At 44.0% G+C, this 15934-nt stretch overlaps 1 pseudogene; it reads left to right on the top strand.

The window, feature by feature from the left end:
• LOC112214995 overlaps positions 1-15934 on the top strand; it is a 53147-nt pseudogene that overhangs the window by 29607 nt on the left and 7606 nt on the right.

Raw genomic sequence — 15934 nt, 5'->3', positions numbered from 1 at the left:
GAACTGTAATGTTGTTTAGTTCACACCATAATGGAACTGTAATGTTGTTTAGTTCACACCATAATGGAACTGTAATGTTGTGGTGGTTGTGTGGTTGATTGCAGTTGTGGGAGTGAAACTGGACATCAATACCTGGATGACCAACTTCATCAATGCTACTCTGAAGATGAACGTAAGTAGATTGACATTATTTCATAATGACTCTTAATTAACTCTTTGTGTCTGAAATGAAAACCATTTATTTTCTCTACAGTGTAAGGACGAGATCTGTGGTTGTCAGAGGAATGATGAGGTAAGATCATTTGATTGATTATACAGTTATATTAAATATGATTATTTGATTGGCGATAGAATTTTAAGACAAATACAACTATTGAATTAAGATAACTTGATTAAGCATGCAAATAGTGATTGAGAATTATCCAATTCTACCTCCCCTTATATGATGATGGTTTATCCCATTATCTCTATATGATTCCAGCATGTGGACTGTGTCATCCTGGATGATGGGGATTCCTAGTCATGGCCAATCGGGATGAATACATCGGTCAGGTGAGTCACTCTCATCCGACTCTTATTCCATTGATATTACCTTGTTCAGCCGTACTCAACCCATAGTCATCACTGGCCCAACTCAAATCAACCTGATCCCGACTAAGTTTACCCAACATGTTCCAACCTTATACAACCTAACCCCATGTGCACTTCAACCCACTCAAACCCTATCTGAACCTAACTTCACCATACCCCCCCCACACACACACACACTACACCCAGTGTGGGCCCCTCACCCTACCACTTGAATAAATGTTTTTCAGGCTGCAGGCCCCAATCAGGGTGTGCACTGGATAAATCAGTCCCCTTTAGATGTTTGGCAGGAGCACTAAAAAACTAGGGTTCCTTGTTTGGAGAAGGCCGCTCGACCCTAAATCATGTTTCCTACAGGAGGTACGGCTCTCCCTCTCCAGGGGGTCCTGGCAGGTCCCAGCCGACAGATCTGTGACTGTTAATTCATTATTTGTGTTTTTCTACAGGGAAAGGGGAGACAGGTTTTTATAGAAGCATTGATTTATATTTCCTTATGACAGACGTGGTGAGCCATAACCAACTCTTTCTCCGAATCTTGGGGTTTCAGGGTCCAAAATGAGGGGAGTGGTGTGATTTTGGGGTTGCTCACCGCGACCTTGCATAGCGGAAGAGGAGGGCATTTTTTTTGCTCTAGCAGACACACACACACACAAACTCACACACTATCACGTACGCTTGCTCTGACGTACGCACATACACACGCACACACACATAAGGTGCTATCACACCAAAGGGGTGTCTAGACGTGCCATGACCACTTCCTCCATGTTCATTTAGGCTTCCTGGTATACTGTGTTAATTTGATTCAACTGAATCCCACTGCTACATATTAGCTGGGTGAGCCAGGGGTGATTTACTGATTGTGTGTGATTGTGTGCGTGCGCGGGAGTACATGTGCGGGAGTGTGTGTGTGTGTGTGAGAGCACATTCATGTGTGCGTGTGTTTTAAAAATGTGTGTGTGTGTCCGAGTGCTCATGAGAGCTGAGATGACTTCACCAAGATTAAAGCGTTTGGGTTTTTAATCCTATCAACAAAAAAAATGCTAAGGAAATCCTTTTTGAAATGGTGAGCCACACTAGCCTATCAGAGGGGGTTATTTCTGGACTGGTCAGTCCTGGACAGGATTTTTACTCAAATGTACAAAACATGACATAGACTGACCAGGTCAATCCAGTTGAAAGCTATGATCCCTTATTGATGTCACCTGTTAAATCCACTTCAATCAGTGTAGATGAAGGGGAGGAGACAGGTTAAATGTGTGCCATTCAGAGGGTGAATGGGCAAGTCAAAATATTTAAGTGCCTTTGAATGGGGTATGGTAGTAGGTGCCAGACGCACTGATTTGAGTGTCCCGTGTGTATCAACGATGGTCCAACACACAAAGGACATCCAGCCCACTTGACACAACTGTGGGAAGCATTGGCGTCAACGTGGGCCAGCATCCCTGTGGAACGCATTCGGCACCTTATAGTCCATGCCCCCGACGAATTGAGGCTGTTCAGAGGGCAAAAGGAGGTGCAATTCAATATTAGGAAGTTGCTCTTAATGTTTTGTACACTCAGTGTATATCCGTCAATTACAAAGAGTGGCAGGTAGCCTAGTGGTTAGAGCTTTGGGCCAGTAAACGAAAGGTGGCTGGTTCAAATACCTGAACCAATAAGGTGAAAAACCTGTTGATGTGCCCTTGAGCAAGGCACTTAACCCTAATTTCTCCAGGGGCGCCGTACTACTATGGCCGACCATTTAGAACAACACATTTCACTGCACCTATCTGTTTTATTTGTATTTATTTTCATAAATGTTATTATAAATGTTTATATGGGCACTGGGAACTCACAGGTGGTCGCAGATGTGTGTGTGTTGTGTGTGTGTACGGCCAATGTATCTGCGTCAATCTGTGTGTGTTCATGTGCATAAGTGTCTGTTCTGCGTCCATTGGATCTTACATGTGCAATGCGCTTGCACATCCCCCCACCTACAGATCGGCCAGTTCTTCGGGATGATCGACCCTATCCTCATGGTCAACCTGGTCAACATGTCTCTGTTCACGCTCAACAAGACATACGACTACCAGTCGGTCTGCGACCCCAAGAGGGAGAGCAAGGGGTCCGCGGCGGGCCTGCGCTCAGTCTACGTGGTGAGTTACATAAGCCAGAGACACACACACATACACATATACACACACACTGTCACCAGAGGACCATAAATAACCATAAATACAGATTAGACGGACACCAGAGGAAATGCGGGATAACGAGTAAGAGCCGTTTGAGCAGTCAAAGGCCTCCTGAAAATAATGGATTAGTCAGAGTAATGTCTTTGGGTAACACTTGGAGTGGACTGAGTCTTAGGTGGCGCTAAGACTATTTTGAAGCTGTTGTAATATGGGATCTTAAAGGGGTATTGAACATTTTGAATAACAAGCCACATAATTGTAGTTTAAAGTGATGGTTCACTCTAAAATCAAAACTTGTCAGATGTTTTTAGATGTCAAACGTAGTCTAAGATCAAGGTGACATGTCTCAAGCCATTTGTTGTGTAGATCTGGCTATTTGATAAAGTGATAAGTCCATGTTTAAAGCCATTTGTTGTGTAGATCTGGCTATTTGATAAGGTGATAAGGCCATGTTTAAAGCCATTTGTTGTGTAGATCTGGCTATTTGATAAGGTGGTGGGTAGTATATGGGGCTTTGGTGACAAAACGGATGGCACTGTGATAGACTGCATCCAATTTGTTGAGTAGAGTGTTGGAGTCTATTTTGTAAATGACATCGCCGAAGTCGAGGATCAGTAGGATGGTCAGTTTTACGAGGGTATGTTTGGCAGCATGAGTGAAGGATGCTTTGTTGCGAAATAGGAAGACGATTTTAGATTTAATTTTGGATTGGAGATGCTTAATGTGAGTCTGGAAGGAGAGTTTATTTGTTAATCCTGCAGCAACAGGAAATGTGGATTAAAGTTCATGCACATTTTTGTAGTGGTTGATACATTTTTTGTTAGGACATACAGTGCCTTGCGAAAGTATTCGGCCCCCTTGAACTTTGCGACCTTTTGCCACATTTCAGGCTTCAAACATAAAGATATAAAACTGTATTTTTTTGTGAAGAATCAACAACAAGTGGGACACAATCATGAAGTGGAACGACATTTATTGGATATTTCAAACTTTTTTAACAAATCAAAAACTGAAAAATTGGGCGTGCAAAATTATTCAGCCCCCTTAAGTTAATACTTTGTAGCGCCACCTTTTGCTGCGATTACAGCTGTAAGTCACTTGGGGTATGTCTCTATCAGTTTTGCACATCGAGAGACTGAAATGTTTTCCCATTCCTCCTTGCAAAACAGCTCGAGCTCAGTGAGGTTGGATGGAGAGCATTTGTGAACAGCAGTTTTCAGTTCTTTCCACAGATTCTCGATTGGATTCAGGTCTGGACTTTGCCTTGGCCATTCTAACACCTGGATATGTTTATTTTTGAACCATTCCATTGTAGATTTTGCTTTATGTTTTGGATCATTGTCTTGTTGGAAGACAAATCTCCGTCCCAGTCTCAGGTCTTTTGCAGACTCCATCAGGTTTTCTTCCAGAATGGTCCTGTATTTGGCTCCATCCATCTTCCCATCAATTTTAACCATCTTCCCTGTCCCTGCTGAAGAAAAGCAGGCCCAAACCATGATGCTGCCACCACCATGTTTGACAGTGGGGATGGTGTGTTCAGGGTGATGAGCTGTGTTGCTTTTACGCCAAACATAACGTTTTGCATTGTTGCCAAAAAGTTCAATTTTGGTTTCATCTGACCAGAGCACCTTCTTCCACATGTTTGGTGTGTCTCCCAGGTGGCTTGTGGCAAACTTTAAACGACACTTTTTATGGATATCTTTAAGAAATGGCTTTCTTCTTGCCACTCTTCCATAAAGGCCAGATTTGTGCAATATACGACTGATTGTTGTCCTATGGACAGAGTCTCCCACCTCAGCTGTAGATCTCTGCAGTTCATCCAGAGTGATCATGGGCCTCTTGGCTGCATCTCTGATCAGTCTTCTCCTTGTATGAGCTGAAAGTTTAGAGGGACGGCCAGGTCTTGGTAGATTTGCAGTGGTCTGATACTCCTTCCATTTCAATATTATCGCTTGCACAGTGCTCCTTGGGATGTTTAAAGCTTGGGAAATCTTTTTGTATCCAAATCCGGCTTTAAACGTCTTCACAACAGTATCTCGGACCTGCCTGGTGTGTTCCTTGTTCTTCATGATGCTCTCTGCGCTTTTAACGGACCTCTGAGACTATCACAGTGCAGGTGCATTTATACGGACACTTGATTACACACAGGTGGATTGTATTTATCATCATTAGTCATTTAGGTCAACATTGGATCATTCAGAGATCCTCACTGAACTTCTGGAGAGAGTTTGCTGCACGGAAAGTAAAGGGGCTGAATAATTTTGCACGCCCAATTTTTCAGTTTTTGATTTGTTAAAAAGTTTGAAATATCCAATAAATGTCGTTCCACTTCATGATTGTGTCCCACTTGTTATTGATTCTTCACAAAAAAATACAGTTCTGTATCTGTATCAAGTCTGACATTTTGAAGGAGAAATTACAAACATTAGAGGCCTTTTTAAACCTACCTAATTTGCAATGGAAAATTCTCTGCAACAAAATATTGATAAAATTAAGATAGCACATCTAAAGCTGGATCTACACAACCAACAACGTTTGTGGTCTGTAGTCTTCTGACACACTTTTGGAGTGATCACTTTAATTTAAAGTAATTTACAGAATTATTTAGGTCAATGTTGGGTCTAGATTTTTATCATAAGTTTGTTAATTAACATACAGAATCTTTGTAGACTTTGATCTACATTTTCATTGTTATTGACAAATAGATTTTGACTACAAAAGTAGGTCAAAGATGTAGATAATAGCTTTTGATTGGAATTTGATATGACTTTTAACATGGTTAGTTAGCTCCCCTTGATGACTGAACTCTATCAACCTGGAAAGAAAGGACACAGGCCTGAGTCACTAGACCAGAGCATTGCATGCTAATCATAATCAAAACAACATGGCTGTTCTTTCAGTCAAACCGGAACCTACTTGTTGTTCCTTTTCACTTTGTAGATTTACACTAGCATCTGTTGTGGTGGGCTCTGTGCTAATTCCCTTCCAAAATCTTGTCTGGCTTGTCTGAGTCGGTGTCCGCGCACTTGGCAAATACCTCGGCTCGAGACTCGCTTTGCCAGCACAATCAGGATGTTTAGAAAAGGTATAAGCCCAAGTTTAAAATGTGCTGTTTTACATGGAATGTTTAGTTATTGGGAGTTGTTTCGATTACCTGAAGTTATTCTTGGGCTTCACCATGTGAAAATATGTTTTGTAATGTGTTTTGTAATACCCAACCTTTTTGTCCCTTGCAGCCCACCATAGCAGACATTTTGAACGTTGGATGGTTAGCATCAGCAGCAGCCTGGTGAGACCCAACTCTTGGTTCCTTAACACTGTTCCCAGTGCAGATGTACAAATACAGAGGCAGTCTGTGGGCCATCTGTGTAAGCATTCTACAGGTCCCAGAGCACTTTGTTTACACTAGCTCGCCTTCTGTCCTGATTTCATTCGCTGTGTGTCTTACAATATGTCCAATAAAATTAGATTTGTTTACAGGGAGGCTTAACACATTGTCATATTTTTCCACACAAAGGCTTTTTGATTATGACATTTGCGGTTCTTTCGCTAAAAGCCAATAAACTCGCCATCTGAATGAAAATCTGTAAGAAATGTGGGTTGTGATGATACAGTATGTGAGTATTTTTCCTGTCACGGACAGAAGATTTGTTGGATGTTCTGTCAAGAGGTATTAATTTGTGTACATACTTCCGGCGCCGACAGAGATGGCCGCCTCGCTTCGCGTTCCTAGGAAACTATGCAGTTTTTTGTTTTTTTACGTGTTATTTCTTACACTAGTACCCCAGGTCATCTTAGGTTTCTTTACATACAGCCGAGAAGAACTACTGAATATAAGATCAGCGTCAACTCACCATCAGTACGACCAAGAATATGTTTTTCGCGATGCGGATCCTGTGTTCTGCCTTACAACCAGTGTAACGGAGTGGATCACATGCAGCGACCAAAAAAAAAACGACTCAGAAAAGAGGGAAACGAAGCGGTCTTCTGGTCAGACTCCGGAGACGGGCACATCGTGCACCACTCCCTAGCATTCTTCTTGCCAATGTCCAGTCTCTTGACAACAAGGTTGATGAAATCCGAGCAAGGGTAGCATTCCAGAGGGACATCAGAGACTGTAACGTTCTCTGCTTCACGGAAACATGGCTAACTGGAGAGACGCAATCCGAAGCGGTGCAGCCAGCGGGTTTCTCCACGCATCGCGCCGACAGAAACAAACATCTTTCTGGTAAGAAGACGGGCGGGGGCGTATGCCTTTTGGCCAACGTGACATGGTGTGATGAAAGAAACATACAGGAACTCAAATCCTTCTGTTCACCTGATTTAGAATTCCTCACAATCAAATGTAGACCGCATTATCTACCAAGAGAATTCTCTTCAATTATAATCACAGCCGTATATATCCCCCAAGCAGACACATCGATGGCTCTGAACGAACTTTATCTAACTCTCTGCAAACTGGAAACGATTTATCCGGAGGCTGTATTCATTGTAGCTGGGGATTTTAACAAGGCTAATCTGAAAACAAGACTCCCTAAATTTTATCAGCATATCGATTGCGCAACCAGGGGTGGAAAGACCCTGGATCATTGTTACTCTAACTTCCGCGACGCATATAAGGCCCTGCCCCGCCCCCTTTCGGAAAAGCTGACCACGACTCCATTTTGTTGATCCCTGCCTACAGACAGAAACTAAAACAAGAAGCTCCCACGCTGAGGTCTGTCCAACGCTGGTCCGACCAAGCTGACTCCACACTCCAAGACTGCTTCCATCACGTGGACTGGGAGATGTTTCGTATTGCGTCAGACAACAACATTGACGAATACGCTGATACGGTGTGCGAGTTCATTAGAACGTGCGTTGAAGATGTCGTTCCCATAGCAACGATTAAAACATTCCCTAACCAGAAACCGTGGATTGATGGCAGCATTCGTGTGAAACTGAAGGCACGAACCACTGCTTTTAATCAGGGCAAGGTGTCTGGTAACATGACTGAATACAAACAGTGCAGCTATTCCCTCCGCAAGGCTATCAAACAAGCTAAGCGCCAGTACAGAGACAAAGTAGAATCTCAATTCAACGGCTCAGACACAAGAGGTATGTGGCAGGGTCTACAGTCAATCACGGACTACAGGAAGAAACCCAGCCCAGTCACGGACCAGGATGTCTTGCTCCCAGGCAGACTAAATAACTTTTTGCCCGCTTTGAGGACAATACAGTGCCACTGACACGGCCTGCAACGGAAACATGCGGTCTCTCCTTCACTGCAGCCGAAGTGAGTAAGACATTTAAACGTGTTAACCCTCGCAAGGCTGCAGGCCCAGACGGCATCCCCAGCCGCGCCCTCAGAGCATGCGCAGACCAGCTGGCCGGTGTGTTTACGGACATATTCAATCAATCCCTATACCAGTCTGCTGTTCCCACATGCTTCAAGAGGGCCACCATTGTTCCTGTTCCCAAGAAAGCTAAGGTAACTGAGCTAAACGACTACCGCCCGTAGCACTCACATCCGTCATCATGAAGTGCTTTGAGAGACTAGTCAAGGACCATATCACCTCCACCCTACCTGACACCCTTGACCCACTCCAATTTGCTTACCGCCCAAATAGGGTCCACAGACGATGCAATCTCAACCACACTGCACACTGCCCTAACCCATCTGGACAAGAGGAATACCTATGTGAGAATGCTGTTCATCGACTACAGCTCGGCATTCAACACCATAGTACCCTCCAAGCTCGTCATCAAGCTCGAGACCCTGGGTCTCGACCCCGCCCTGTGCAACTGGGTACTGGACTTCCTGACGGGCCGCCCCCAGGTGGTGAGGGTAGGCAACAACATCTCCTCCCCGCTGATCCTCAACACTGGGGCCCCACAAGGGTGCGTTCTGAGCCCTCTCCTGTACTCCCTGTTCACCCACGACTGCGTGGCCATGCACGCCTCCAACTCAATCATCAAGTTTGCGGACGACACAACAGTGGTAGGCTTGATTACCAACAACGACGAGACGGCCTACAGAGAGGAGGTGAGGGCCCTCGGAGTGTGGTGTCAGGAAAATAACCTCACACTCAACGTCAACAAAACTAAGGAGATGATTGTGGACTTGAAACAGCAGAGGGAACACCCCCTATCCACATCGATGGAACAGTAGTGGAGAGGGTAGCAAGTTTTAAGTTCCTCGGCATACACATCACAGACAAACTGAATTGGTCCACTCACACAGACAGCATCGTGAGGAAGGCGCAGCAGCGCCTCTTCAACCTCAGGAGGCTGAAGAAATTCGGCTTGTCACCAAAAGCACTCACAAACTTCTACAGATGCACAATCGAGAGCATCCTGGCGGGCTGTATCACCGCCTGGTATGGCAACTGCACCGCCCTCAACCGTAAGGCTCTCCAGAGGGTAGTGAGGTCTGCACAACGCATCACCGGGGGCAAACTACCTGCCCTCCAGGACACCTACACCACCCGATGCTACAGGAAGGCCATAAAGATCATCAAGGACATCAACCACCCGAGCCACTGCCTGTTCACCCCGCTGTCATCCAGAAGGCGAGGTCAGTACAGGTGCATCAAAGCTGGGACCGAGAGACTGAAAAACAGCTTCTATCTCAAGGCCATCAGACTGTTAAACAGCCACCACTAACATTGAGTGGCTACTGCCAACACACTGTCAATGACACTGACTCTACTCCAGCCACTTTAATCATGGGAATTGATGGGAAATGATGTAAATATATCACTAGCCACTTTAAACAATGCTACCTTATATAATGTTACTTACCCTACATTGTTCATCTCATATGCATACGTTGATACTGTACTCTATATCATCGACTGCATCCTTATGTAATACATGTATCACTAGCCACTTTAACTATGCCACTTGGTTTTCATACTTATCTCATATGTATATACTGTACTCGATATCATCTACTGTATCTTGCCTATGCTGCTCTGTACCATCACTCATTCATATATCCTTATGTACATATTCTTTATCCCCTTACACTGTGTATAAGACAGTAGTTTTTTTTGGAATTGTTAGTTAGATTACTTGCTCGTTATTACTGCATTGTCGGAACTAGAAGCACAAGCATTTCGCTACACTCGCATTAACATCTGCTAACAATGTGTATGTGACAAATAAAATTTGATTTGATTTGATTTTACTTTGATTCCCTACAGGTCGATACTACAGCAATTATTGGTTAGCATAGCATTCCCTAATTTCCTGCACGCAGGTGAGATTTCCGACTCTTCTAAAACATTTTTTAAAATTAGGTTGTTAAGTATGATCTCATAAAAAACCACGTGTTAATAAAATGCCCTTTTCTATTTAGCATGATGGGCCCTTAATAAAAGTATTGGCGCTGTTGTTATGAAAGCAATGACGGTATTCTCAGAGCATAGCAAGTTATTTATCAAGCAATGATGAGCTATGCCAGGAATATTAATTGAGAAATAACATTGTTCAAATGTAGATGGATTTCTGTATGTTTTGGCTACCAGAGCAACTGAACAGTAATTTGTCTTCTTAGAACTTGAGAATGTACACGGTGTGTTCTATGGACATAACCCCTACCTTGCTGGATCCTTGACAATCTGTTTGTTTGTTTGTGTGCATGTGTGTTGTGCGCGTGCGTGTGTACTGCGTTTGTGTGTGCGTGCTGTGTGTTCCACAGCAGACACTGATGACGAAATACCTGACATGTCCAAGGAGAGCTGTATCACGGAGCAGACTCAATACTTCTATGACAACGAGGAAAAGTCCTTCAGAGGAACACTAGACTGTGAAAACTGCTCCAGGTGAGAGCTGTCATTCACTGCAACCTATTTTACACACTCCAGGGTCCTTTACAGTAGGGAGATTTTTTTTAAATGGGTAGGCACTACCTAAACTTGTCCAATAACAACATAGAATTCCATTTTTCATTGCAAGACTGTTTTGTATTGCGTACCCAACTGAACATAACCTTGGTAAAACCTCATCAACAATCCTCTGGGACTGCCACACAGATCACGAGATGGAACTTCACTCAAAATTCTAGTTCTCTCCTTTAGTTAATACTATCAAAATTTCCCTTTAATGTGGGAATTGTGATCAAATCAATACAATATTACCGACTTTCAATGCAACATACCGAAACAAAACGAATTATGCAAAAGATTTTCTTGTAGGAAGAGCGCATTGGAGTACGATTCTATTGCATTGACAGGCACGACTCAGGTCCACACTCTATTCTACGGTGCGGCATAACCAATCAGAACTGCAGTAAAATCAGACATATGCAAATAGACCTTTGCCATATATGGATCTGTGCCATTCACTTTCAACTGGACTGTGCTTACAGCATGAGAGGTTGGGAGTAGATACGCTTGTTTTGAGATCAAAGCGTCATTTGTCTGATTCTCTGTAAAAATGGTATGGGAATAAAAAAGCATTTTATTTTGTTAAGTGGTTTCTTGCATCAAACAGTACATTTTCAGTCACCTTGTATGAAGGGCAAGTGGATAAACAGGTTAATGTCAAGTCCTGCGTGTTTTTTTCCAAAAGTCTCATGGAATGTAGACCTACATTAAACACCACACATTGGCTGCTACTGTAGGCTGAATGATAGAACAGCTATTTCCATGTTAAAATGTTATGGGATGCATTTTCTCCATTGTTTTTGATGGTAGACCACTCTGATAGGCCTACATTATGATCAAATAGCCACAGTAGCCTACTTGGCCACTGTTGAAACTGTAACTTAAAGCGAGTTCAGCCTCAGTGTTCACAATAAACACACACCAGATGTTGCACAGAAAGTTTGCGCTCAGCAGACCTGAAATTTGCTCAGTGCCGAAAGAAATTAGAGGGATCATTGCTCGTCACACTTATTATATATGAACCCACCAAGAGCCAAGTACAACTCTACCTCAATAGAAGACATTATTCTATGTGGCTCAGTGGGGAAAAGGCACTGGCTGATTGCTATCAGGCCTGCTCTAAACCAGCTGTGCAGATTCAAGACAGTGGAATGTGCTTGACCCATATTACCTCTGACAGTTTAGTTCTAATAATAGGGCATAGGATCCTATCTAAAGATGGTGCTGCCATACAATTGGTTTTAATGACTATGTATACATCTGAAATGGCAATGTGGTAGTACACTACTTTTGGCCAGGCTGGAAGGCACAGTGGGTTTAATGTTGGACGCAAAGAATCTTGGGAATCAGAGCCCCTCAATTGAATACAAGCACCTTCATTTCCTCCACCCCACCACATAGCTAAATCACTGAGACTACAAACAACTTCTTCACACAGGTTATGTGCGATTTCATTATAAAGTACTCTTGTTATATAGTCTTGGTGTGCTCTGCTTGTGGTCTGCTAGTGGTGTGCTGCTAGTGCTGCTAGTGGTGTGCTGCTAGTGCTGCTAGTGGTCTGCTAGTGGTCTGCTAGTGCTGCTAGTGGTCTGCTAGTGGTCTGCTAGTGGTCTGCTAGTGCTGCTAGTGGTCTGCTAGTGGTCTGCTAGTGCTGCTAGTGGTCTGCTAGTGCTGCCAGTGGTCTGCTAGTGGTCTGCTAGTGCTGCTAGTGGTCTGCTAGTGCTGCTAGTGCTGCTAGTGCTGCTAGTGCTGCTAGTGGTCTGCTAGTGCTGCTAGCGCTGCTAGTGCTGCTAGTGGTCTGCTAGTGCTGCTAGTGCTGCTAGTGGTCTGCTAGAGCTGCCAGTGGTCTGCTAGTGGTCTGCTAGTGGTCTGCTAGTGCTGCTAGTGGTCTGCTAATGCTGCTAGTGGTCTGCTAGTGCTGCTAGTGGTCTGCTAGTGCTGCCAGTGGTCTGCTAGTGGTCTGCTAGTGCTGCTAGTGGTCTGCTAGTGCTGCTAGTGGTGTGCTAGTGCTGCCAGTGCAATTGCACTCAACCGAATAAATCTGTCACTCTAATGACAAAGTGGAGTTCCCTGGGCCGAGGAGGTAGTAAACTCCACATGCCTTAAAGGTGAGGTAGAGTCAGTATGCTGCAAGGCAGACCACAATCTTGGCGGTGCGTTTGCTGTTTTAAGGCTCCCTCGTGCTGTCTAATGGGGTGCCTGCCGCACTGTGTTGCTGTGCATTAGCTTCGCATACGTCGCCAGTTAACAACCACCATAAAGAAGGTCAATTTTTGTCTAAACTCAAAACTGCCGGCCTGTGTTTCCGCTATGGTCTGCTATGGTCTGAGGCCGGTGTAATTTAGGACTATAGCTTGGACCATATATAAGCAGACAGTGTTGCCCTCACACCGACCCTTCAAGGTTGGATGCAGCTTATGTTTGGTAGGTCGACTCAACTCAACCCATTCAGACAATTATGTTCTCATTGGAACATACGGGTGTTTCACTTGAAATATAATTAGATTCCGGGAATCTTCCAACCGGGATTTCTGGAAAACATGTGAACATGAGGGAAAGTTTCAGGAATTTTTCAACCCTAGTATTGTAGTACCCCGTCTTCCCCAATGCCATGTCTCATGGCATCTCCTCTGTGTCTTGTTTCTGTCTCGATCCAGGATGTTCCATGCTGAGAAGCTGTGGAAGACCAACCTGGTGTTCGTCATCGCCGACGCCAAGCTCACCTGCATGTCATGTGACCACAAGCCCTTAATACAGGCCGAGCAGCCTTGTATCCTTTAAACATACAGTCAATAGAGCACTAATGTTTAATATTGTAATACAGTAGTAATATATTCATGTCTAATGTAGTTGTGTAGTTCATCTGTACTACTTACAGTCTGTTAGTTCTAGTTTACTGGTCTTTGTATATACAGTGACTCTTCTTAAAATAATCACAACTAGATATAAATAATCTAACTAGATTATTTGTTTAATTATTAAAAGGTGTACAGTTGTACAGGTTTTTTCTTTTATCCTACTGGTCCCTATATTCTTGACTTTTATAAGCAGAGTACAATATTTTTCATATTCCACAATGGATCAGAACTTCCTCTATGGCTAAGTGAAACTCCGACCTGTACTGACTGACTGGCTTCTCTCTCTGTTACAGATGAACCAAACTCAGACCTGTACTGACTCAGTCTCCTGTCTCTCTCTGTGGCTGTTGAACCAAACTCAGACCTGTACTGACTGACTGGCTTCTCTCTCTGTTACAGATGAACCAAACTCAGACCTGTACTGACTCAGTCTCCTGTCTCTCTCTGTGGCTGTTGAACCAAACTCAGACCTGTACTGACTCAGTCTCCTGTCTCTCTCTGTGGCTGTTGAACCAAACTCAGACCTGTACTGACTCAGTCTCCTGTCTCTCTCTGTGGCTGTTGAACCAAACTCAGACCTGTACTGACTCAGTCTCCTGTCTCTCTCTGTGGCTGTTGAACCAAACTCAGACCTGTACTGACTCAGTCTCCTGTCTCTCTGTGTGGCTGTTGAACCAAACTCAGACCTGTACTGACTCCGTCTCCTGTCTCTCTCTGTGGCAGATGATAGCGAAGGCTAATCCACTCTGAAAGGCTTACAATCAAATCCATCATATCCCCTCCAACACACCAGGGCTGTAGCCAATTATGCAAGGAGCCTAATGAAAATTCACATAAATTCAAAATGGCAGCCAAAAGGGTTTCAGGGGAGGCTATTTGATTTGCTCCAAAAATGACGTGGTTTTTCCATGTCTTTCTGAAAGCATCTGTTCCGATTGTTCTTTCACATTTAGATTAGTGTTATGGCTTGATATTTAATTTGATATGGTAATTTACTTCAATCCAAAGTGGATGGTGATACAGATTGGGTGTGTGTGGCCACAATGTGGGTTACACACAGCCATAGAGATACAATGTAATAGTGTTCCATTTAATTCTGTGCCCACAATATCTGGTGATGCAAGAACTACACTGAACAAAAATATAAACGCAACATGCAAACATTTAAAAGATTTTACTGAGTTACAGTTCATATCAGGAAATCAGTCAATTGAAATGAATTCATAAGGGCCCTAATCTATGGATTTCACATAACTGGGAATACAGATATGCATATGTTGGTCACAGATACCTTAAAAAAAAAAGTAGTGGGGTGGATCAGAAAACCAGTCAGTATCTAGTGTGACCACCATTTTCCTCATGCCACACAACACATCTCCTTCACATAGAGTTGATCAGGCTGTTGATTGTGGCCTGTGGAATGTTGTCCCACTCCTCTTCAATGACTGTGCAAAGTTGCTGGATATTGGCGGAAACTGTAATACACTGTCGTACACGTCAATCCAGAGCATCTCAAACATGCTCAATGGGTGACATGTATGGTGAGTATGCAGGCCATGGAAAAACTAGGACATTTTCAGCTTCCAGGAATTGTGTACCGATCCTTGCGACATGGGGCTGTGCATTATTATGCTGTAACATGAGGTGATGGATGGCACGACAATGGGCCACAGAATCTCGTCACCGTATCTCTGTGTATTCAAATTGCCATCGATAAAATGCAATTGTGCTCGTTGTCCATAGCTTGAGCCTTCCCATTACATAACCCCACCTCCACCATTGGGCACTCTGTTCACAACGTTGACATCAACAAACATCAGTCTGCTATCTTTCCGGAACAGTTGAGCCCACTTCTCCAGCGTGCCAGTGGCCACTGAAGGTGAGCCTTTGCCCACTGAAGTCAGTTACAACGCTGAACTGCAGTCAGGTCAAGACCCTGGTGAGGACAACGAGCACGCAGATGAGCTTCCCTGAGACGGTTTCTGACTGTTTGTGCAGAAATTCTTCGCTTATGCAAACCCACAGTTTCATCAACTGTCCGGATGGCTGATTTCAGACGATCCCGCAGGTGAAGAAGCCGGATGTGGAGGTCCTGGGCTTGGTGTGGTGGTTACATGTGGTCTGCGATTGTGAGGCCGGTTGGACGTACTGCCAAATTCTCTAAAACGAAATTTGAGGCGGGTCATTGTAGATGAGTGAACATTAAATTCTCTGAAAACAGCTCTTGTGGACATTCCTGCAGTCATCATGACAGTTGCACGCTCCCTCAAAACCTGAGACATCAGTGGCATTGTGTTGTGTGGCAAAACTGCACATATTAGAGTGGCCTTTTATTGCCCCGAGCACTAAGTGCACCTGGGTAATGGTCATGCTGTTTAGTCAGCTTCTTGATATGCCACACCTGTCAGATGAATAGATTATCTTGGCAGAGGAGAAATGC

The sequence above is a fragment of the Oncorhynchus tshawytscha genome, unplaced genomic scaffold (assembly GCF_018296145.1).
Source record: "Oncorhynchus tshawytscha isolate Ot180627B unplaced genomic scaffold, Otsh_v2.0 Un_contig_1775_pilon_pilon, whole genome shotgun sequence".
Taxonomy (NCBI): Eukaryota; Metazoa; Chordata; class Actinopteri; order Salmoniformes; family Salmonidae; genus Oncorhynchus; species Oncorhynchus tshawytscha.
Note: the sequence above shows the minus strand (reverse complement) of the source record. Positions and strands in the feature narration are given on the sequence as shown.